Source organism: Chiloscyllium punctatum, chromosome 35 (genome assembly GCF_047496795.1).
Source record: "Chiloscyllium punctatum isolate Juve2018m chromosome 35, sChiPun1.3, whole genome shotgun sequence".
In the NCBI taxonomy this organism is placed as follows: domain Eukaryota; kingdom Metazoa; phylum Chordata; class Chondrichthyes; order Orectolobiformes; family Hemiscylliidae; genus Chiloscyllium; species Chiloscyllium punctatum.
Window position 1 is genome coordinate 49193126 of NC_092773.1, and position 23845 is coordinate 49216970.

Below are 23845 nucleotides of genomic sequence, written 5' to 3' on the forward strand. Positions count from 1 at the left end.
GAATGGGAGAATGTGCAATCTCAACACAGACAGTTGCCCCAGGTGGGAATTGAACCCTGAGAATCCTCCACAAGTGGAAGTGCTTCTCAACATCTACCCTTGGCAAGCCCCCTCTGATTTTTGTAGGTTGCAATAAGTTCGCCGCTCACTTTATTAAACTCTAATGAATTAAAGACCCAAACCATTAAGCCGCTCTTGTAAAACCACATGATACAGGAGCAGAAGGGGGCAACTCAGCCCATCAGGTCTGCACATGCCATTCAATGAAATCATGGAGTTCAGAATGAAACTCTGTGCTTAATACATTTAATAATGAGTTATTGGTTCAAGACTATTGTCTTTCAATGGGATGAGTAACTATTATGTGAAGTAATAGCAAGAATTACTGGTGAGACTCCTTAAGTACTTTTCTGTGAGGCAGAGTCATCTGTGACCGTGAGGAATTCTAGTCCTTTGAGTTATTGTTGCAGAGAGTGCCACTGGGTTCTAGTGGTGCAGAACCACAGGGTAGTAGCCAGTTCACGACTGAGCGTATCTGATGTATTATGAAGCTGGAGTAGGGCTATGGTATCAATGGTGTGAGCATCACAATGTCCTTTGGTGAGACAGTCCTTTGTAAGTGGATGCATGAGCTGGATAAAAATATGCTGGTGGCAACATTAATGGATTGATTGTAAATTGACTTTTCACACACAGACTAACTGCCACAAATCTACCCGATGACATAATTTGCCAAAAAATGGGCAAATTCAACCCATTATTTCTGTCTAATCTTTCCATTATTATATTGATTTACAGATCATCAGAATCTGGAAATGTCTGACACCCCAGTGGCTGGGGTTTCAAACAGGGGAGAAGACACTGCAGCGTCATAAATGAGAAAGGAGACAGGTAGTTTCACCAAACTTTTGGAAGTATATTTTTTTTTTCCCTGATCAAGGTTAGATTTTGTAACGTTGTTTGCAAGAAAAGATGTTTTAATCAATGAAAGAAGTCGTCGCTTGGTAAATAAAAGTGAAGTGCAAAATGAAAGTCATGCACTGACAAATCAGTGACTGTTGAATGTTGTCTAAAAATGTTCAAGTCGTTCAAAATATATTTAACATGTCAGAGGTATGAGACACTTTATTTGGTATGTATATATAGAACTTGGACAGTATTATGCAGCTCAGTAATATATAGGGGTTCCAGGAACTGTCTATACTTAGAAACCACAAAGCTGCTTAACATCCTGTGGCAATGCATGGGCATGTATTGAAACATAAATTGACATCAAACCACAACCAGAGGAGTAAACAGAGGTGGGGTACCATTTTTCCATTTTAGATTGTGATATTTTAGCAAGTTTCATGCCACGTGTCCTGTCATGAATTGTTGTTACTTTACTCAGATTGAAAATGTGTTGCTGGAAAAGCGCAGGTCAGGCAGCATCCAAGGAGCAGGAGAGTCGACGTTTCGGGCATGAGCCCTTCTTCCTGAAGGGCTCATGCCCGAAACGTCGATTCTCCTGCACCTTGGATGCTGCCTGACCTGCGCTTTTCCAGCAACACATTTTCAGCTCTGATCTGCAGTCCTCCCTTTCCCCTCGAAGACTCTACTCAGATTGTCTTCTGCTCATCATTTTCGTCAGTTACGTGACTGACTACTTTTTCTTCCTGCATGTGCAATCCTGAGAAATTCCTGCCGCTGCTTGGGCCTTCTGCTTTACAAGTTGCTGGCACTTATATTTGAAAGCCAGCTGCGTGACACTTCTTCAGATCCTGCATCTCTGAACGATTTCACTCACTGACTTTGTAAGAAGCTGAAATATCTGCAACAGTGAAGCTGGCTCCCCACTGTGCAATGGAAGCTGGCGGTCCTGACGATGGAGTGGGAGAAAGGATAGCCAATGCCTGCTCAGCTGGTACAGGCACCAAACACAGCTGGCTTGGCCCGAGTTAGCTGCCCAGGGCAGTGCATCCTCCAAGGCCTGATGTCTTGAGTCAAGTGTGTGTGGTGTTGGAAAAGCACAGCAGGTCAGGCAGCTTCCAAGGAACAGGAGAGTCGACGTTTCCGCATAAGACCTTCATCAGGATTCCCAAAACATCTGTTCTCCTGCTCCTTGGATACTACCTGATTTGCTGTACTTTTCCAGCACCACATTCTCTATTCTCTTCAGCATCTGTCATCCTGACTGACTTCAAGGTTTGATGTAACTCATAGCAGTGTAGGAGAGCCGTCAATGATCTTCTGCTCTTCACAAGAGTATGTGCCACAATCTTCTCTCTGCCACCTCACACTCATTCTAACTTTACTGCTGCACACAGACCTCACCAATGCTCACCTACTATTGACCTAACTATTCCAAGGAGTTGCTCCACTCATCAGCTTTCACCCACTTCTGCCTCCCTGACTACTCACCCTTCCTGATGTTTTTGCTAAAACACTATGCAATCCGCAGAGGCTGGCAGTCTGTAAGTGCAAAGTGCGTGCTAAGAAATTGAGCTAAAGGCCATAGAATGCAAGCTGTGTTGATGTCTGAGATGACTGTACTTCCTTGTGTGCAAAGTGACATGGTTGGAGTTTGGAAGTCAAATTGTCCCTGAGCTCCAAATTGTTGTCCTGAAGGGCTGAATTGTGTTCTGTGTTGGTCTAGATCAGCCATGATGATGTCTGGTAGTTTGCCAGTGGAGACTTCAGTGAACGAAGGATCAAGAGGGATCCTGCTTCTGGAGCATGCAAGGCTATGTTGGTAAAGGGGCATTAAAATAGAGCTCTTCATCAGCTAACTGATGAGACACTGTATTTTCTCTGGAGAGTGGTGGAGAATTGAGTTTTCAAAAAATAAGGCTGGGGCAGGGGTTAGGATATAATTAAGTGCCAATACAAGAACATTCATCTCACTCATTAGTGAGATCCCAAACTCCCCATTGACTCATTAGTGGGAGATCAGAAATCTTTTCTGAGTCAAGAATCTGATTTTTTTTTTCGTTTAATGCCCTGTTTAACCTCTTCCTATTCCCACTCCTTGAGTGCCTGAGATCCGCACAACTTGAGAAGGTAAAGAAATGTCAGCAAAATCTGCTTTGTTAAATTTGTTTGGACAGACTTGAGCAAACAAATGGGTGACAGGCCAGTTATCAACTGGGTTTTGCATTCCAGCAGTTAATGAAGTTGAGAAGGAACAAGATAAGGCAAATCAGATGAACAAAAATGTTTATTGGGGTAGATTTATAAAAAAAAATTGTTTTAATTCTCTTCTGTGATGATAAAAGAGACAATACTGGTGTAATAGCCTATGTTGTGGATCTATTGCTGCCTCTTTTAATAGCATTGTTGCGTGGAGATTGTCCACAAGGACATCTGGCACCCTATCTTCTCAGAATATGGTGTTGTTTCCTCTTCAAAGGTGGAAGATGAACTGTGTGAGTCGCTGGCCTCCTCATTATCACCTTACCTGGATAAGAGAAAGGCAAATTTAGTTGTGAAAATCAGCAAAATTTGGTTCAGAGTTGGCAGTGACAGTCGAGAGAGCATTGGAGCACAGCAAAATGAGGCTAACTCTTGTTGTTGGTGGAGGTCTTGGCGCCCTCATGAACAATTGTCCTGCTCCAGACAACAACAGTGTGTTCTCCTCTCGAATTGCGAGGAGGCTATCCTCTGCCAGCTTGCTGATGGTCTCTCATAATCAAGTGGATACTGTGTCATTGTAGGGAGGCACTGAGTATGAGGGAACAGGATAGGAGAACACTTAGTGGTGATACAAAAGGTTGTGTGGTGTTCCCAGTAACTGAACAGAAAGTACCTAAGGTAAGAAGAGGGTGAGGTGAGTGAGAGCCATTCATGCAATAGTGAAGGTTGTAGCCCATGAGCAGTGGGAGAGTTAGTGGGTGTTGGTGGTCTTGTGTGTGTGTAAACACAAAGTAGTGAACGTCTTCTCGCAGAAGCGAGTAGATGATTAAAGTACCCAAAAAGGGATCGTGGTGTAAGGTTGAGTGAAATAGGAGTTGATGGGAAGGTGAGGGCAGTAACAAATTAAAAATGCTATACATGAATGCACAAAGCATTAGAAATAAGATGGATGAGCTTGAGGCTCTTTTGGAAATTGGCAGATACGATATTGTGGGGATAACGGAGACGTGGCTTCAAGTGGACAGGCCCTCGGAAATGAATATTCAAGGCTACACGTGCTATCGTAAGGACAGACTGACGGGTAGAGGGGGTTGGGTGGCCTTGTTGGTAAGGGAGGATATTCAGTCCCTTGCGCGGGGGGACCTAGTCAGGGGATGTAGAGTCAGTGTGGATAGAGCTGCGGGGTAAAAAGACCCTCTTGAGAGTCCTCTACAGGCCCCCAAACAGTAGTCTGGATGTCGGATGTAAGTTGAATCAGGAGCTGAAATTGGCCTGTCGCAAAGATGTTACTACAGTTATGGGGGATTTCAACATGCAGATAGACTGGGAGAATCAGGATGGTATTGGACCTCCAGAAAGAGACTTTGTGGAGTGCCTCAGAGATGGATTCTTAGAGCAGCTGGTGCTGGAGCCGACCAGGGATAAGGCAATTCTGGATCTGGTATTGTGCAACGAACCAGAATTGATCAGGGTACGGGGAACAAAGAAATGGCAGAAGAATTGAATTGGTACTTCAGATCTGTGTTCACAGGGGAAGACATGAGCAATCTCCCTGAGCTAACAGTGGCTGAAGGACCTGAACTGGAGGCAATTTATATTTGCCAGGAATTGGTGTTGGAGAGAGACTGTTAGGTCTGAAGGTTGATAAGTCCCCAGGGCCTGATGGTCTACATCCCAGGCCACTGAAGGAGGTGGCTCGAGAAATCGTGGATGGGTTGATGATTATTTTCCAGAGTTCGATAGATTCTGGATCAGTTCCTGCGGATTGGAGGGTGGCTAATGTTGGACCACTTTTTAAGAAAGGTGGGAGAGAGAAAGCAGGAAATTATAGACCAGTTAGTCTGACCTGAGTGGTGGGAAAGATTCTAGAGTCTATTATAAAGGATGAAATTACACCACATCTGGATAGTAGTAACAGGATAGGACAGAGTCAGCATGGATTTATGAAGGGGAAATCATGCTTGACTAATCTTCTGGAATTTTTTGAGGATGTAACTCTGAAGATGGACGAGGGAGATCCAGTAGATGTAGCATACCTGGACTTTCAGAAAGCTTTTGATAAAGTCCCACACAGAAGGTTAGTGAGCCAAATTAGGGCGCATGGTATTGGGGGCAAAGTACTAACTTGGATTGAAAGTTGGTTGGCTGATAGGAAACAAAGTAGTGATAAACGACTCCATTTCGGAATGGCAGGCAGTGACTAGTGGGCTACTGCAGGGATCAGTGCTGGGACCCCAGCTTTTTACACATATATATTAATGATTATAGAAGATGGTATTAGTAATATCATTAGCAAATTTGCTGATGACACTAAGCTGGGTGGCAGGGTGAAATGTGAGGAGGAAATTAGGAGATTACAGGGTGACCTGGACAGGTTAGGTGAATGGGCAGATGCAGTTGAATGTGGATAAATGTATGGTTATCTATTTGGTGGCAAGAACAGGAAGGCCGATTACTACCTAAATGGAATCATTTTAGGTAAAGGGGCATACAGAGATCTGGGTGTTCTTGTACACCAGTCAATGAAGGTAAGCATGCAGGTACAGCAGGTAGTGAAGAAGGCTCATAGCATGCTGGCCTTCATAACAAGAGGGATTGAGTATAGAAGCAAAGAGGTTCTTCTGCCGCTGTACAGGGCCCTGGTGAGACCACACCTGGAGTATTGTGTACAGTTCTGGTCTCCAAATTTGAGGAAAGACATTCTGGCGATTGAGGGAGTGCAGCATAGGTTCGCGAGGTCAATTTCTGGAATGGCAGGACTACCTTACGCTGGAAGACTGGACCGACTGGGCTTGTATACCCTTGAGTTTAGAAGACTGAGAGGGGATCTGATTGAGACATAAGATTATGAAAGGATTGGACACTCTGGAGGCAGGAAATATGTTTCCGTTGATGGGTGAGTGACGACCCAGAGGACACAGCTTAAAAATATGGGGTAGACCATTTAGGACAGAGATGAGGAGAAACGTCTTCACCCAGAGAGTGCTGGCTGTGTGGAATGCTCTGCCCCAGAGGGCAGTGGAGGCCCAGTCTCTGGATTCATTTAAGAAAGAGTTGGATAGAGCTCTCAAGGATCGTGGAATCAAGGGTTATGGAGATAAGGCAGGAACAGAATACTGATAAAGGATGATCAGCCATGATCATATTGAATGGTGGTGCAGGCTCGAAGGGCAGAATGGCCTTCCCCTGCACCTATTGTCTTTTAATCTCCTTTCCGCAATGTGGTGTTTTTTCTTTTCCATGTCAGCAGTGCACCACCATATCCTGAAGTCTTACCAGGCTGGTTGAACCTGGTGATTATTTTTGGCAGTTGAGGAAACTGCACTGCTGTGTTCGAACACCCTGACCTCTAGGTCCCTCTTGGGGATATGGAGTGTTACCCTGTCTGTGTCCTTTGTTTGGCACAGCATCCCAGCGTAATCATGAGTTCCTGACTTGCAGCATCTGAATTGTTGTGGAGCTGTAGTTTGGATACAGTATCAGCAGCATGATTATCCCAATGCCCCAGCAGTAGGGGAACCTGTGCCCCTCTTTCCATGTGGTAGCATGAACTGGGTGGCAAGAGGTTACGGCAGCATTCATGAGCTGAACAGCAGATGGTTGTTTGAGACAAGCTGACCATGGCAATGGCAGATGAACTGCCATGAATCTTCATGACGACACACTTTGCCAAAAAATTTAGGTTATCTTTTTTTATCTAATCCTCGTATTAATATTGCTTTACAGATGATCAGAATGTGGGAATGTGTGACGACCGAATGGCAGACGATTCAAGCAGCAAAGAAGAAACCACTTCAGGAATGAGAAAGTATGCTCTTTCTTCCCCCCCCCCCCCACCCCACCTCCGAATAAGTGTCTGATTTTGTCACATTATTAATTGCATGAAGAGGAATTCTAATGTAATAAAGTGAAATCACTTTGTGAAGAAAAATGGAAATGATTTTGAGTTGGGGGCCAAGTGTAGGTCTCAAAGTTCGCAGGTGACACTAAGATGCATGATAGAGCGAAGTGTGCAGAGGGAAACCGATAGGATAAGTGGGCAAGGATCTGGCAGATGGAGTACAATGTTGGTAAATCCATATTGGTGGGAATAACAGCAAAGTGGACTATTTAAATGGTGAAAATTTGCAGAATGGTGCTGTAAAGAAGGCATCAGACAGGAAATTAGATGTGTACAGCATGGCTACAGCAGTTATTATTGGTGACTTTAATCTGCATGTTGATTGGACTAACAAAACTAGTTGCAATGCGATGGAAGAGGATTTTCCGGAACATATGAGGGGTTGTTTCCTCAACCAATATGTCAAGGATCTCTTTTTTTTTTTTTCCACCCCCAACTAGAGACCAGGGTATTATGAAATGAGAGAATTAACAACCTTTATAGGTGTGAAATCCTTGGGGAAGAGTGACCGCAGTATGATCGAATTCTTTATTAAGATGGAGAGTGACGCAGTTAAGTTTGAGATGAGGGTCCTGAAATTAAAGCTAACTTTGGCATGAGACATGCATTGGCTAACCAAGGATACCTTCACGGCTTGATGATGAATAGGAAATGGCAGACATTTAAGGAACATGTAGATGAACTTCAGCAATTGTACATCAGTGTCTGGTGTAAGAGTAAAACAGGGAAGGTGGCTCAACCATGTCTGATAAGTGAAAATCAGTAATAGTGTTAAAGCCAAAGAGACTTCATCTAAATTGGCCTGAAAAGGCAAAGCTGGCGACTAGGACAAATTTAAAATTCAACAAGGGGTTTAAGAAGGGGAAAAGAAAATACAAAGTAAGCTTGCAGAAAATGTTTAAAAACTGACTGCAAAAGCTTGTATTGATTTGTGAAGACAAGACGACCGGTGAGAACAAGCTCTTAAAGTTAGAATCATGGAAATTCATGATGAACAACCAAGACGGCTGGGCAGTTGAACAAATACTTTGGATCTGCTTTCACCAAGGAGGACACAAATAACCTTCCTGAAATGCCAGGGGACAGCGTGTCAAGCATGAGGGAGGAACTGAAGGAAATCCTTTATCAGTGAGGAAATGGCATTGGGGAACATTGGTGGGATTAAAATCCATTTTGTCCTAAGGCCTGATGCTATGTATCCCTGAGTACTTAAGCCACTGGCCCCAGAAATAGTGAATGCATTGGTGATCGTTTTACAGCATTCTATAGACTCTGGAAGAGTTTCAATGGACTAGTGAGTAGCTAATGTAACCCCACTTTTTTGAAAAAGGAGGGAGAGGGAAGTATCGGTTAGCCTGACATCGGTGGTGGGAAGATGCTTCAGTCAGTTAGTTGCATGAAGAGAGGCTGATTTACTAGTTGAATTGTGGCAGTTTACGAAAAGGTGAGGTGCAACCAGACCTGGGTGTCATGGTGAAATAGTCGCTGAAGGTTAGCCTGCAGGTGAAGCAGACAGTGAGGAAAGGTAACGGCATGCTGGCCCTCCTAGCAAGAGGGTCTTGAGTATAGGAGTAGAGATGTTTTGCTGAAGTTATACAGGGCTTTGGTGAGGCCATACCTTAGTTATTGTGTGCAGTTCTGCTCTCCAAATTTTGAGGAAAAACACTCTTGCTGTTGAGGGAGCAAGTGAATGTTCACCTGACTTGGTTCATCTGTCAGTCCTGTCATCCTGGAACTAAGACTGGATCAATTGAGCCTGTCCTCACTGGAATTTGTAAGAATGAGGTCTATCTGATAGCAACATATATAATTCTGATGGACCTAGACAGACTGGATGTAGAACATAAAGTACAGCACAGAACTGGCCCTTCGGCCCACAATGTTGTGCCGAGACTTAATCCTAATGTAAAATATAGTAACTTAACCTATGCAGCCCTCGACTCATTGCTGTCCATGTGCATGTCCAACAGTCGCTTAAATGTCGCCAATGACTTTGCTTCCGTCACTTCAGCCGGCAACACATTCCATGCATTCGCAACTCTCTGCGTAAAGAACCTACCTTCCTCCTAATATCTTCAAACTATAACTTCTTGTACAGGTCAATCCTGCCCTAGTGAAAAGTCTCTGCCTATTGACTCGATCTATTCCCCTCATTATTTTGAACACCTTGATCAGGTCTCCTCTCTTCCTCCTCCTCTCCAGAAAGAAAAGTCTGAGCTTATTCAACCTTTCTTCATAAGGCCAGCCCTCCAGTCCAGGCAGCATCCTGGTAAACCTTCTTTGCACCCTCCAAATCCACTGTATCTTTCCTATAATAGGGCGATCAGAACTGGACACAATATTCCAAGTGTGGCCTCACCAGGACTTGTAGAGCTGCAGCAAAACCTCACAGCTCTTAAACTCTATCCCCCTGTTGATGAAAGCCAAAAATGTTCCCATTTTGAGGAATTCCAGATCTATGAATAAGGGTAAGCCATTTAGGACTGGGCCGAGGAAAAAATTACTTCAATCAGCATTGTGAACTTGTGAAATTCTCTCCCACAGAACACTGTTGGGCCCAGTTCGTTCAATAAATTCGAGGGAACTGGATGTGGCCTTTGTGGTTCAAGGGCTGAAGTGGTATGTAGAGAGTGGGAGTGGGAAACTGAATTGTTTGATCAGCAATGATCATATTCAATGGTGGAGCAGGCTCGAAGAACCAAAATGGTCTAGTCCTGCACATATGTTCTATGTTTCCCTGCTGTCAGACCTGCAGTTATTCTCCTACCTTTTCTGTTTCTCTTACTTGTATGGTATTGGCCAAAATCATGTAGTTAATATCATAACCGTTGGAAAATTTCACTGAGTCAATGTTTCTGGTCCCGTGACCCTTCAGAGGTCCACTGGACAATTGGACCCAAAACATTCACTCTGATTACATGCTGCCACATGTGCTGCAGAATAATGAGATAGCAATAGGTTCAATCAGTGGCCAAAATTGGCAAATGGAAGTATAATGTTGAAAAATGTGAATCTGAACATTTTGGAAAGGGGGATAAAAGAACTGAAACCAAAAAATTTAAATGGAGAGAAACTGCAGAAAGCTGCAACACCAAAGGACTTGAGGCGACTTGTGCACAAAATGTAGTCTCGGAATAAAAAAGCTCCAGTTTCTCACAGAAATGAGGAGGAACTTGATTCCCTTGGAGTGTTGCAAGGCTTCAGAACTCAGAGCTGTGGCAGCAGAGTTCTTGTGTAGATTAGATTAGATTCCCTACAGTGTGGAAACAGGCCCTTCGGTCCAACGAGCTCACACTGACCCTTCGAAGAATAACCCAGCCAGACCCATTTCCCTCTGAATGATGCACTTCACACTATGGGCAATTTGGCATGACCAATCCACCTAACCTGCACATCTCTTGGACGGTGGGAGAAAACTGGAGCACCCGGAGGAAACCCACGCAGAGAATGTGCAAACTCCACACAGTCGCCCAAGCTAGAATCGAACCTGGGTCCCTGGTGCTGAGGCAGCAGTGCTAACCACTGAGCCACTGTGCCGATGCAAAGGATATGGGGAGAAGGAAGAAACAGAATTGAATTGGATGCTCAGCCACAACCATCTTAAACGACTGACCTCTTCCTGTTCCTATGCCGATATTCTATGTTTCTGTTAGGTTAGAAATAACCAGAATGTATCTGTATAGCAGGAACTGAGGACTGCACAGTGATGATTCAGTGAAATAAATTCTTACCCCTTGGAAATATTGCTGCTGAGGGGAATTAAAATAATATCTCTAAGGCTGTAACATGTTTCATAATGCATACAGAAGTTTTTAAAAAAAAAACTTTTCTCATAAAGAACTCAGCTATACACCGTGGGCGGCACGGTGGCACAGTGGTTAGCACTGCTGCCTCACAGCGCCTGAGACCCAGGTTCGATTCCCGCCTCAGGCGACTGACTGTGTGGAGTTTGCACGTTCTCCCCGTATCTGTGTGGGTTTCCTCCGGGTGCTCCAGTTTCCTCCCACAGTCCAAAGATCTGCAGGTCAGGTGAATTGGTCATGCTAAAATTGCCCATAGTGTTAGATAAGGGGTAAATGTAGATGTAGGAGTATGGGTGGGTTACGCTTCGGCGGGGCGTTGTGGACTTGTTGGGCCGAAGGGCCTGTTTCCACACTAAGTAATCTAATCTAATCTAAAACTGAGTGCATAATGGATTTAGTAATAGTTCAAGACTATTTCCTATAAATGGGATGAGTAACTATGATAAATAAAAATAGAAAATACAGGCGGCATTCAGCATGAAGCACGTGAAATTCTAGTCCATTCCATCAGTTTTGGAGAGTTGGGGTTAGGGTTCCTGTGTCTGTGCCATTTACTGGGTTCTAGTGGTGCAGGGCCACAGGGTAACAAACCATTCCTGACTAAGAGCATTTGAAGTGTTGTGGATGTGAAGTGTGGGTATAGTATCTGCAGTGTGAGCATCACAATGTCCTGGCTGTGGCGAGAACCTGCACCTCTGATTCCTCTGTAGCGTTAACTGTGTGGGAAGAGGCCGGTGGCAGCATTAATGAGCTGAACAGCAGACCATTGTGTGAGAAAAGTCAACATTGACCGTGGTGCAGCAGCTGCCATAAATCTACCCCAGAAAGCACTTTGCCAAAAGGTGGGAAAATTCAGTCCATTATTTCTGAATAAATTTTTCTATTGTATTTATTACAGATAATCTGAATCTGGGATTCTATGACGTGACAATTGCTGAAGACTCAAAGGGGGGGGAAGATACTACAACTTCAGGAATGAGCAAGGACACAGGTAGTTTGACAAAATTCTTGGAAGCATATTTTTTCCCTGATCAGTGTCAGATTTTGTAACATTATTTGCAAGGAATGAGGTGTTAATTAATGAGAAAGGAAGTCTCTTGGTAAATAAAAATGAAGTACAAATTGGAAAAGTCATTCATTGACTGACAAAGTGACCATTGAATGTTGTGTCTGAAAATGTACAAATCATTCAGAATATATTGGCATGAAACATTTAATCTGGGGGTGGGGGGGGGGGGGTGGTGTGTGTGTGTGAGTAACTTGGAGAAATTATTGTGCAGCTCATCCTTATGTAAGGGTTTTCAGCGCAATATTATAATAGAAACCACAAAGTTGCCTTTCTTGCTATTTTCATAGGAATATCACATCCTGTGGCGATTCACGGGAGCATTTCAATGCATAAATTGACATCAAACCATAAACAGAGAAGTGAACATGGAGTTGGGAACATTTTCCCCATTTTTGGTTGTGATATTTTGGGGCATTTCATGCCAAGTGTCCAGTCATGAATAGCAGTGAATTTTCTCCATTGTTATCTGTTCCACCCATCATCAGTTATTTAACCGACTTCTGTGTCTTCCTACTCATGCAATCGTGAGGCAGGAGAGGTGATGTTCTTGCTGCTGTTTGGTCCTTCTGGTTACAAGCTGCAGATACTATAGATACTGCATCTGGGAACGTCTTCACTCACTGTCCTCACAGGAAGCTGAAATATCTCCGACAATGAAGCTGGCTCCTCACTTTGCAGATCGAAGCTGCATGTCTTTAGGCTGGAGTGGGAGCAATGATGGCCAACCTCTAACCAGTACACATACCAGAAGAAGCTGAGACACCAGATGCAACTGGCCTGGCCATTGATAGCTGCTGAGAATAGAGCATTCTAGGTCAGATGCCACTGGGTGCAGGAGAATCGTCGATGATCCTCTGCTCCGCACATGGGTGCATGACCCAATCTTCTCACTGCCACTTGTGCTAAATCTGCTGCTGACCATAGAGAGCACCAATGCTCACCTACTACTCTGGTTGCTGGCGCAAGCCTCCTTTCCCTCCCCTGAGCAGTTGCCCTGCTCCAGCAACTCCAGCAGTCTTCTGTTGGAGAGTAAGGGGGCTATCCTCTGCGAGCTTGCTGACAGTCTCTCTGCTTTGTTCTGCGCGACTTCCCTGCAGTGGGACCGAAATAGGGACTGAGCGTGAGGGAACAGGAAAGGAGTGGAGTTAGTGGAAACAAAAACAGAAGAAGTTGTTGTATGATGATCCCAGTGACTGAATAGGAAGGTTTAATGGTTTGGAGGATGGGGTGCGTGAGAGCTGTTAAATGGACGTGTTGGATGCAATAGTGAGTGTTACAGTGCCAGAGTTAGTGGGTGCTAATCCTATGTAAGTGAAAGAAGTAGAATCTACCCTTGCAGAACACAGAAGGTAAATAACCTCTCTTTTTTTTTTCCACAATGCAATGTGTTTCTTTTTCATACCTGCATAGGGATTCAAGGCATGCTAAGTCCCAGCCCAGGTTAGCTGAGCATGTCAAGTACGCTTGGCAGTCAGCGGTAAACTGCACTGCTTTGATCTTGAACACCCAAACCTCACGGTCACTGTTGGAGAGACTGGGTGTGAGCTCCCCTTTGTGTCTTTCACTGGGTCCTAGTGGGAAAGGGTTTATAAGCTGTTAGATTGTTTTGGAACTTTTGGAGTGATAAGAGTTGAAACAGTGGCATTTTTAAAAGGAAGAGCGTCAGACAACAGGCACCACATAATCAGAGCAAGAGAACGAGAGATTAGATTAGATTACTTAGTTTGGAAACAGGCCCTTCGGCCCAACAAGTCCACACCGCCCCACCGAAGCGCAACCCACCCATACCCCAAACCTAACACTACAGGCAATTTAGCATGGCCAATTCACCTGACCTGCACATCTTTGGACTGTGGGAGGAAACCCATGCAGACACTGGGAGAACGTGCAAACTCCACACAGTCAGTTGCCTGAGGTGGGAATTGAACCCGGGTCTCTGGTGCTGTGAGGCAGCAGTGCTAACCACCGAGCCGCCCTTTCTTGCAAGAGCGCAACATAAAGAAACCGACATTGCTAACTGACACAGCAGTGAGCCTGCACAGTTACTGCCTTTGCTGTTTGAATTCATATATCGTGCTGGCCATGGGAGTGCGTCTGGGAAAACTTGAGGAAAAGCAAAATTTATAACTGATCTTGGGAATCTGTTTGGGTGCGGTCACAGCACAGAAAGAGCTAAGTTAATAATTTTAAGTGTAGCCTTGCTGTATATCTACAATAGTGAGTTGAGTGGGTTCATTCTTGATTGTGTTTTATTGAGAGATGTCTCTTGATTTATGGCTTGTATTTCTAAGTTTAGTGTTTTGTAGAGGAATAAGATGGTGCTCTTTTCTGGGTCTGTAGATTGGTAGAAGCAAAACTAGCCTTTAGTAGAGTGGTATGCTCTTCCTATTGAATGTGCAAGTTTAGGGGGAGTTTACATGTTACTGAGGATTATATCTGCGATTAAATGCTGTTGGTTGCAAATCCGATCAGATCAAATGGATTGGTTGGAGTGACACTTGCAGGCAATGAGGAATTTACAAGAGCAAGGGACTGTGGTGGATGGCAATTACAGGAAGGGAGAGAAGCCACAATCCAGTCACATAAATGGGTTAACTCCAGGAAAGGTTAGAGAGCGAGGCAAGTAATGTGGCCATCCCCATTTCAAACAAGTATGCAGTTTTAGAAAACGTAGGGGTGATTCGTCCTCAAGAATGTAGCATGAACAACCAAGTTTCTGGTGTCAAGACAGGCTCTCATGCAATGAGGGATATGTCTGGTTTTGAAGCGATTTGATTGTGATAGGAAACTCTCTCGACGAAGGCACGGATATATGTTTCTGCAGCCAGCAGCGAAAAATCAATGGTGTGTTTCCTCCCTGCTGCCAGGATCAAAGATGCCCCCGAGATGGTGCAGAATGTTCTGAAAGGGGAGAGGGACCAGCAGGAGGTCATTGCTTCCAATGTGTACAATCCCATAGGAAGGGAAAAAGGTGAGATTCTGAACAGAGAATATAGAAAGTTTAAGCAGGAATTTTAAGAAGGAAGTTTCTCAAGGGTAATATCTGGATTACTCCCAGTGCTACAAGCTAACAAGGGTAGGAATAGGAGGATTGAGCAAATGAGTGCATGTCTGAGGAGCTGGTATATGGGAGAAGGATTCCCTTTTTTTTGGATCGTTGAAATGACGGATTGCACCTGAATTGGAAGGGGACTAATATACTGGCGAGGAGATTTGCTGGAGCTGCTCAATGATTTAAACTAGTAAGGTTGGAGGGTGGGACCCAGGGAGGCAGTGAGGAAAGAGATCAATCTGAGACTAATACAGTTGAGAAAAGAAGTGAATCAAACAGGGCAGGCAGGGACAAAGCAGAGAACAAGGTCAGACTGATAAATTAAGCTGCATTTATTTCAATGCAAGAGGCCTAACAGGGAAGGTGGCAGATAACTCGGGGCAGGGTTAGGGACATGGGACTGGGGTATCATAACAGTTACAGAAACGTGGCTCAGGGATGGATAGGACTGGCAGCTTAATGCTCCAGGATGCAAATCCTGTTGGAAGGATTGAAATGGAGGCAAGAGGAGGGGAAATGGCCTTTTTGATAAGGGGTAGCATTACAGCTGTACTTAGGATATTTCTGGAAATACATCCAGGGAAGTTATTTTGGTGGAACTTGGAAATAAGAAAGGGATGATCACCTTTATCGGGATTGTATTGTAGACCCCCTAATAGTCAGCAGGCAATTGAGAAACAAATTTGTAAGGCAATTTCAGTTATTTGGTTAAAAATATTAGGGTGGTTATGGTAGGGGATTTTAACTTTTCAAACATAGACTGGGGCTGCCATAGTGTTCAGGATTTAGATGGAGAGGTATCTGTTAAGTGTGTACAAGCCAATTTTCAGATTCAGTATGTGAATGTACCTACTAGAGAAGGTGAAAAACCTGCCCCACAGTTGGGGAAATAAGGCAGGGCATATGATGGAGGTATCAGTGGGGTAGCACTTTGGGGCCAGTTACCACACTTCTGTTAGTTTTAAAATAGTGATGGAAAAGGATAGACCAGATCTGAAAGTTGAAGTTCTAAACTGGAGGTGGACCAATTTTTGTCAGTATTAGGCAATAACTTTCAAAATCTGACTGGTGGCAGATATTTGCAGTTAAAGGGACAGCTGGAAAATGGGAAGCTCTCAGAAATGAGATAACAAGAGTCTAGAGACAGTATATTCCTGTTGGAGTGAAAGAAAAGGCTGGTAGGTGTAGGGAATGCTGGATGACTGGAGAAATTGAGGGTTTGGTTAAGAAAAAGAGGACCGCATAGGTATAAACAGGATAGATCGAGTGAATTCTTAAAAGTATAACAGCAGTGAGAATACTTGAGGGAAATCCGGAGGGCAAAAAGGTGGCATGAGATAACTTTGGCAAATAGTGAAGGAGAATCCCAAGGTTTTTTCCAAATACATTTAGGACAACTGGCTAACAAGGGAGAGAATAGGACCCCTCCGAGATCAGCAAGGTGGCCTTTGTGTGTAGATGAGGGAGATGCTAAATGAATATTTTGCATCATTGTTTACTGCAGAGAAGGACAAGGAAGATAGTGTAGGGAAATAGATGATGACATCTCTCAATGTCCATATTACGGAGGAGGATATGCTGAATGTCTTGAAATGCATAAAAGTAGATAAATTCCCAGGGCCTGATCAGTTGTACCTTAGGACTCTATGGGAAGTGAAGGAACTGTTTGCTGGGCCCCTTGCTGAAATATTTGTATCATTAATAGTCACAGGTGAGGTGTGGGAGGACTGGAGGCTGGCTAATGCAGTACCACTATTGAAGAAAGGTGGTAAGGAAAAGTCAAGGAATTCTAGACAGGTGAGCCTGACGTGTGGTGGGCAAGTTGTTGGAGGGAATCCTGAGGGACAGGACTTGCACCTATTTGGATAGGCAAGGACTGATTAGGGATAGTCAATGTGGCTTTGTGTATGGGAAATTGTCTCATGAACTTGTTTGAGGTTTGTTGGAAGAAGTAACAAAGAGGATTGATTAGGGCAGAGCAGTGAACGTGATCTGTGCGGACTTCAATAAGATGTTCGAAAAGGTTCCCCATGGGAGACTGGTTAGCAAGGTTAGATCTCTCGGAATACAGGGAGAACTAGCCATCTGGATACAGAACTGGCTCAAAGATAGAAGACAGAGGGTGGTGGTGGAGGGTTGTTTTTCAGACTGGAAGCCTGTGACCAGTGGAGTGCCACAAGGATCGGTGCTGGGTCCTCTACTTTGACATTGACATAAATGATTTGGATGTGAACATGGGTATAGTTAGTAAGTTTGCAGATGGCACCAAAATTGGAGGTGTAGTGGACAGCGAAGAAGGTTACATTAGATTGCAACAGGATCTTGATCAGATGGGCCAGTGGGCTGAGGAGTGACAGGTGGAGTTGAATTTAGATAAATGCAAAGTGCTGTATTTTGTGAAATAAAAACTTAGCATTGAAATATTTAATTCCTCCTAAGGTCCTAGTGTTGCTGAACAAAGAGACATTGGAGTGCGTGTTCCTGGCACCTTGAAAGTAGAGTCACAGATAGGATAGTGAAGAAAGTGTTTGGTATGCTTTCCTTTGTTGGTCAGAGCATTGAGTATAAGATTTGGGAGGTCATGTTGCAGCTTTACAGGACATTGGTTAGGCCGCTGTTGGAATATTGCTTGCAATTCTTGTCTATTTCCTATCGGAAGGATGTAGTGAACCTTGAAAGGGTTCAGAAAAGATTTACAAGGATGTTTCCAGGGTTGGAGGATTTGAGTTATAGGGAGAGGCAGAATAGGCTAGGGCTGTTTTCCCTGCAGCATCAGAAACTGAGGGGTCACCTTTAGAGTTTTGTAAAATCGTGAAGGGCATGGATAGGATAAATTGACAAGGTCGTTTCTCTGGGCTGGTGGAGTTCAGAACTAGAGGGCATAGGTTTAGGGTGAGAGGGGAAAGATTATAAAAGGCGTAAGGGGCAAAGTTTTCATGCAGAGGGTGGTACATGTATGGAATGAGCTGCTAGAGGAAGTGGTGGAGGCTGGTGCAGTTGTAACATTTTAAAAGGGTATGTGAACAGGGAGGGATGGGGCCAAGTGCTGGCAAACTGAACGAGGTTAGGATATCTGGTTCGGTATGGATGAGATGTTTTGGTGTCAAACATCTTGATGACTCTATGACCACAGTATAGCGGCCAGTTCTGAGAGCATCTGAATTTTTGTGGAGCTGTAGTCTGCATCTGGTATCAGCGGCATGAGCATCACAATGTCCCAGCTGTGGTGAGAACCTGTGCCACTTTCCAGTTGGTAGCATGAACTGTGGGAAGAGGCTGGTGGCAGCATTAATGCACTGAACAGCGGGTGATTGTGTAAGAACCGTCAGCACGGACTATGGTGGAACAGCTGCCGTGAATCTACCTCAGAACACACTTGGCTTAAAAATGGGAAAATTCAGTGTATTATTTCTGTCTTATCTTTCCATCATTTATATTTGTGACAGATAATTAGAATCTGGGATTGGGTGAAACCCCAATGGCTGAAGATCCAGACAGAGAAAAAGATACCACAACTTCAGGAATTAGCAAGGACACAGGTAGATTAGATTAGTGTGGAAACAGGCCCTTCGGCCCAACCAGTCCACACTGACCCGCCGAAGCGCAACCCACCTATACCCCTACATTTACCCCTTCACTTAACATTATGGGCAATTTAGCATGGCTATTTCTCCTAACCTGCACATCTTTGGACTGTGGTAGGAAACTAGAGCACCCGGAGGAAACCCATGCAGACACTGGGAGAATGTGCAAACTCCACACAGTCAGTCGCTTGAGGCGGGAATTGAACCCAGGTCTCTGGTGCTGTGAGGCAGCAGCGCCATCCACTGTGCCACCACTTCTGAACACCAACTAGCCACGGAATGACACGACCAGCTATCCTTAGTAGCCACACAAGCAGATGACAACCAACATGAATTCGACTGGGGCAAGACTACTATTATAGGACAAGTCAAACAGAACAGCCAGGGAATTCCTACAGGCATGGCACTCATCCACAGATTCAATCAATAAGCACATTGACCTGGATCCAATATACCGGCCACTGCAACAGACAGCTGGAACTGACAACCGGAAGTGGCAGATTCAAACCACTATAAATACTGGAGGAAATATCACAGAAGCGCTTCACAGGAGGCTCCCAAGGACTGAGGATGTCACCTAGACAGGGGACGAAACGTCTGCAATACAAATTCCCAGTTCGGCGAACAGAACCACAACAACACTACCAAGAATCTTACCATTAGCCCAGTACTTTGCATTTCGGAAAGTACCAGAGCTCGTGCACAAGGGTGCATGACACCATCTTCTCACTGTCACCTCACACTTGAACTAAATCTGTTGCTGGCTATAAACGTCACCAATGCTCATCTACTCCTGAGTTGGTTGCTGATGCAGGTCTCCTTCCCCTCGTCTGAGCAATTGCCCCGCTCCAGCCAACAGCAGTGTCTTCTTTTGGAGAGTAAGTATTCATGAGCTGAACCGCAGATGTTTTTGTTAGGGAAAAGTTGACTATGGCCATGGTAGGTCAACTTCCATTAATCTCTGTGACAACGCACTTTGCTAAAAATGGGAAAGAAATCAGGGCATAATTTCCTCTGCCTAATCCTCCCTATTAATATATTGGTTGCAGATCATCAGAATCTGGGGATGTGTGACACCACAAAGGCTGTGAATACCGGAGAAGATACAACTACTTCAGGAATGACAAAGGACACAATTAAACAAAATTAATTGGAAGATTTTTTTTCTCCTCTTCCCTAACCCTTCCACCACCACCCCACCTCCGGTAAGTGTCAGATTTTCTTACATTGTTCGCATGCAAGGGATCTTGATGTAATGAAAAATGAAATCTCTTGGTAAATCTCAATGGAGATGACTTGAGTTGGGGGCCAATTGTGTCAATGTTTACAGGTGACACTAAGATGGATGGAACAGCAATTTGTCCAGACCACACTGTGTACAGAGGGATACAGATAGTTCTCCATCTGCCAGAGCCTCACCCACTCACTTAACCTATGTTGGTGAGAATAATAGCAAATTGGACCGATGTTTAAATGGTGAAAATTTGCAGCATGTGCACAGCGACCGGAGTGTCCTTGTGCATGATTGACAAAGTTGGTTTGCAAGTGAATTTGATTTGAATTTGTCACATCAACTGAGGCACAGTGAAGAGCTTTGTCTTGTGAGCAATATAGGCAGATCACATCGTTGACTCGCATAGGTAAGTAAATATTAGGTAAACAGTGGAAAAAAACAAAAACACAGGTGCAGGCGAATGTTAAGCGTTTCAGAGTCCATTCAGCATTCTAACAGTAGGGTAGAAGCTGTTAGGAAACCAACTGGTGCGTGTGTTCAGGCTTCTCTACCTTCTGGATGGTAGAGGTTGGAGAAAAGCATTGCCAGGGTGGCATGGATCTTTTGTGAATGCTAGCAGCCTTTCATTGACAGCAGGCCTGGTAAATAGGTTCTATAGATGGGAGGTTGGCCTTTGTGATTGTTCAGGCAGCGTTCACCACTCTCTCTATATAACAGTCTTCGATCTTAAATGGTACATTGCCATTACCAGGTAGTGATACATCCGTACAGAATACTCCAATGGCGCATCTATAAACGTTGGCAACGGTTTTTGCTATCATGCTAAATGTCCTGTTCTGCCTGAGGAAGAAGAGACGTTGTTGGGTCTTCCACATGAATCCAAAAAAGCTTGATACTCCACTCCACTCGTTCCACCTTTTGTGCTGTTAATGTGTATGAGTAACATTTCCCCCAAAATTCAATAGTAAGTTCTTTTTTTGGTTTTGCTGCTATTGAGAGCTAGGTTGTTCTCAGTGCGCCATTTTTCCAGATTGCGTCTCTCGTCTGTAGTCTGTTTCGTTGCCATCTGAGATTCAGCCAGTTATGGTGTCAACAGCGAACTTGTAAATGGCAATAGTCCGGTATTTGGCAACGCAGTCATAGGTAAGTAATGAGTACAGTAGGGGGCTGAGTACGCACCTCTCGGGGTATCCAGAGTTGTGTGTTAGTGAGGATGAAATATTGTTTCCGGTCTTCACTGATTGTGGCCTGTGGATTTGGAAACTGAGGATCCAGTTGCAGAGAGTGGGTCTTAGTCCAAGATCACGATGTTTTAGTAATCAGTCTCAAAGGGATAATAGTGTTGAAGGCTGTATTTTAGTCAGAGTAGGAATCTTGCATCACTGTTCTAGGGAGGAGTGGAGGGTCAGTGATATGGCATGTAACGTGGATCTGTTGGTCTGATAGGCAAATTGGAGTGGGTCAAGAGTAGAAGGGAGGCTAGAGTTGATTAATGCCATGACCTGCCTTGCGAAGCACTTCATGACCACCGAAGTTAGGGCCACTGGGCGATAGCTCATGCAGCATGTCTCAACCTATTTTCAGCACAGGGATGATGTTGGCCCTCTTGAAACAGGCAGGGACAGCAGCCTGCTGCAGGTTGAAGATGTCAGAGCAGACTTCTGCCAGTTCATCTGCGCATGCTGTGAGTGCACAGCCTAGTACTCTGGTCCCATTGCTTTCCTTGGATTCACACAAAGGAAAACTGATCTGACTCTGTAGTGACTGTTTGGATAGGTTCGTCAGGACTTGTCGGAATAGGTGTTACCCCTCCACCAAAGTTCTGCTCAAAGCGAGCATAGAAGGCGTTAAGATGATCTGGGAGGGATGTGTTATTGTCTGCTATCTTGCACTGGCTGTTTTTAGAACCTGTGAAGTCATTCAGTCCCTGCCATAGTCGCCGGGTGTCTGTCGCTAGTTTGCATCTCTGTTGGTCTGTGGCTGACTTAATGTCTCTGAGAAGGTCATACTTGGGTTCCTTTTATATTTGAGTGGGTCTCCTGATCTGAAGGCTTCATGCCTGGTTTTTAGCACGTTCTGTATGTCCTAGTTCATCCCAGGGTTTCCTGTTAGGGACCACCCAGATTGACTTCCCTGGTATGCAGTCCTCTACACACTTGCTGATAAACGTCTGTGACGGTGGTGGTGTACTCGTCCAAAGTCCCTGCGGACTGTTTGAACATGGCCCAATCAGCCGATTCCAGACAGCACCAGAGTTGATCCTCTCTCCTCCAACTACCGCTGGATCTGTATCCGTGAGGGTGGTCTCCTGCTTGAAATTTTGCCTGTAAGCCAGAAGGAGAAACGCTGCATTGGTCAGAGTTCCTGAAATGAGGGCGGGGGTTGGAGCAGTTGGCATCCTTCACAGTGGTGCAGCATGGTCTAAAATGTTCGGGTCTCTGGTGGGGTAGGTAATGTTCTAGTGGCACTTGGGCAGGACGTTCCTTAGATTGGCTTGATTTGAAGTCGCCAGTTACTATAAACAGTGCCTTAGGGTGTTCCATCTTCAGGGTGTTAATGGTGGATACAGTACATCCAGAGCTTCCTCAACCTTTGCTTGTGGTGGTATGGACACAGCAGTTAGTATAACAGTGGTAAATTCCTGTGATAGTTAGGGGCAGCATTTGATGGTGAGGGATTCAGGGTTTGTGGAGCAATGGCTGCCCAGGGTTGCAATGTCCATGCATCACAAATTGTTGATTTTAAAAAAAACAAACCTCTCCACCATTTTTCTTACCTGAGGACGCTGCACAATCCGATAAGATGGATGGAGAAACCATCCGTCTGAAATGCCCAGTCGAGAATGGATGGGGTTGAGCCAGCTTTCCGTGAAGCAGAGTGCGCAGCGATCCTGCAGTTCACGGTGGAAGCTGAGCCGTGATCGGAGTTTCGTCCGTCTTGTTTTCCAGAGATTAGACATTTGCCAGGAGTAAGTTAGGAGGTGGGTGGGAGAGGGAGAGCTGTCTTGAAACCAAGTAATCTCAGTCTTACTAGCAGACCGGCATGCTTGACTCGCTTCCTGGTAGTCTTTTTACATTTGTGTGGTCTGGTGGAGTGGATCGCAACTGCTTCCAGTTAAGAGATCCTTCCGAGGACCCTAGGGAGCAGTTTAGTCTACTTTTGCAGAGGGTCTGCCTAGAACCCAGTGTAGCACATAATTTACTATGTAGCTTATTTTTACAGGAGGGAGTGTGTTTAGGACTCAGTGGAAAAGGTAAGTTTTTTTTTTTTGGCTTGTATTCCGATTTTGACCAGTTAGTTCCTGCTTTCTGTTGCTTGCGATTTGCTGTTACATGTTCAGCACATTTATTTTTTCAGACCTGTTTGGGCTGTCTCCAGGTAAGTTCTGATAGATTTCTTGTCAGGTAGGTAGTTGAGTGCAGTAGGTAATTAGAAGTCAAATTGAATATTGTCCTTCATTGCTCGAGGGATGGAATTTAAAAACTAGGAGTTTACGCTGCGGCTGAATAGTGCAATGAGTTACTGGCATTGCTGGGGGTGCTGAGGATATTCACTAGATTGATTTCAGCAGTTGAGGCGGTTGGCGTCTGAGGAGAGATTGAGGAGATGGGGACAATGCTTCTTGGAATTAAGATTGAGGGGGATTCTTATTGTAACGTATTTTGAAGGGAGTAGATGAGATGGTACGGTTGTTTTCTGCTAGCTGGTGAAACCAGAACTAGGAGAATAGCATCAAAATAAGGGGGAGTAAATTTTAGGACTGAGGTGAAGAGAAATCCCTTCACCCAAAGGGTTGTGAATCTGTGGAATTCACTGCCTTGTGAAGCTGTTGATGATACTTTGTTTTTTTTTAAGGCAAAGATAGATATTTGAACAGTGAAGGAAAGAAGAGTTATGGTGAGCAGGCTGCTAAGTAGAGCTGAGTCCATGAAAAGATCAACCATGATCTTGTTGCAGCAGGTTCGAGTGGCCAAATTGCCTCCTTCTGCTCCTGTTTCTTGTGTATGGGGAAAAACTAACTGTCAGACGCTGAAGAGTCAAAGCGAGTGTTGAATGTTGTCTCTAAGTGTACAAAACATTTAGCCTATATT

The 23845-nt window shown here is 44.5% G+C and overlaps 1 protein-coding gene across 5 annotated transcripts in view; it reads left to right on the plus strand.

The window, feature by feature from the left end:
• The window catches only part of LOC140459809 (NACHT, LRR and PYD domains-containing protein 3-like), a 73474-nt gene that overhangs the window by 1622 nt on the left and 48007 nt on the right, over nucleotides 1-23845 (plus strand). For 4 of the 5 annotated variants that reach the window (XM_072554340.1, XM_072554344.1, XM_072554339.1 and 1 more), the window contains exons 2-5: nucleotides 799-891; nucleotides 6838-6919; nucleotides 11714-11806; nucleotides 19570-19725. The gene's annotated coding sequence lies outside the window, so the exon portion shown is untranslated. Of the gene's footprint in view, nucleotides 1-284; nucleotides 616-798; nucleotides 892-6837; nucleotides 6920-11713; nucleotides 11807-19569; nucleotides 19726-23845 lie in introns of those variants that run through there. The other variant, XM_072554342.1, reaches the window with a different exon arrangement.